Source organism: Penaeus monodon, chromosome 15 (genome assembly GCF_015228065.2).
Source record: "Penaeus monodon isolate SGIC_2016 chromosome 15, NSTDA_Pmon_1, whole genome shotgun sequence".
NCBI lineage: Eukaryota > Metazoa > Arthropoda > Malacostraca > Decapoda > Penaeidae > Penaeus > Penaeus monodon.
Window position 1 is genome coordinate 1,884,453 of NC_051400.1, and position 983 is coordinate 1,885,435.

Below are 983 nucleotides of genomic sequence, written 5' to 3' on the forward strand. Positions count from 1 at the left end.
CCTGGCTCACACATCTCTGCCCTTAATACCTCACACTTGTATCTTCTAGATGTCAACGCAACAACCTTCTCCTGTGGATCTGTCTGATGTCAAGGTATTTACGATGAGTTTGTCTGGAGAATTTTGTACGTGATTACGAAGACAAGGGGTGTGTGGAGGGTTGGGGAGGCGGGGGGAAGGTCTGTTTGTGTATGGGATTCCCCACCCCCCACCACCACCTTTTTTGATATATGTTAAACGCCGGTAGGATCGGTGTATAAGTCGGGGGCTGTCGTCGCTTCAGTTTTGATTACAACCTGTACTGAGTGTTTTTTTTCCTCCTGATTTTTATTACGGCGAATCAAGCGATTAGATAAAAGGCTCGAGACAGCCGGGGACCGCGTGCGTCCTGGGAGAAGCGGCGGCGCCACCACCTCCACCACAACATACACGCGCGAGGTCGTAAAGACTCCCTGGTACACCCTCCTCCGTTTCCCCCTCTGGTGCCCCCCTCCCCTCCGTTTCCCCCTCCGTTTCCCCCTCCATGGTGCCCCCCTCCCCTCCGTTTCCCCCTCCATGGTGCCCCCCTCCCCTCCGTTTCCCCCTCCCTGACCTGGTTCCCCTCTTCCGTTTCCCCTCCCTAGTGGCCCTCCTTCGCTTCTCCTCGCTGTACCCCTTCCCCTCTCCTTCCCCCTCGCTTATGCCCCCTTTCCTCTCCTTCCCCCTTCTCCCCCCACCCCACACCCCACCCGGCGGCCTCAAACCCGTTGGCATTAGATACTCGAGAAACCTGTTAAGTGTAGGCATAACCTATTCTTTCCTCTGTAGGCGGGTTGGGGGTGAGGGACGGTAGGGATTGAGATTGGGTAGAGTGGGGGGGAGGGGGGGTGGACGTGGAAGGGCGGGGAGAAAGTTGCGTCTTTCTTTTCCTTTCTTTGATCTCTTTCAGCATGCGTATTGTGGTCGTGTGAGTTCGCGTTGGGTTTGTGTTTGTTTGTTTAGGG

At 55.8% G+C, this 983-nt stretch overlaps 1 protein-coding gene across 1 annotated transcript in view; it reads left to right on the top strand.

Moving 5' to 3' along the window:
* Positions 1-983, top strand: part of LOC119581628 (MAP/microtubule affinity-regulating kinase 3-like) — a gene marked incomplete in the record, with an annotated part of 89,364 nt that overhangs the window by 30,889 nt on the left and 57,492 nt on the right.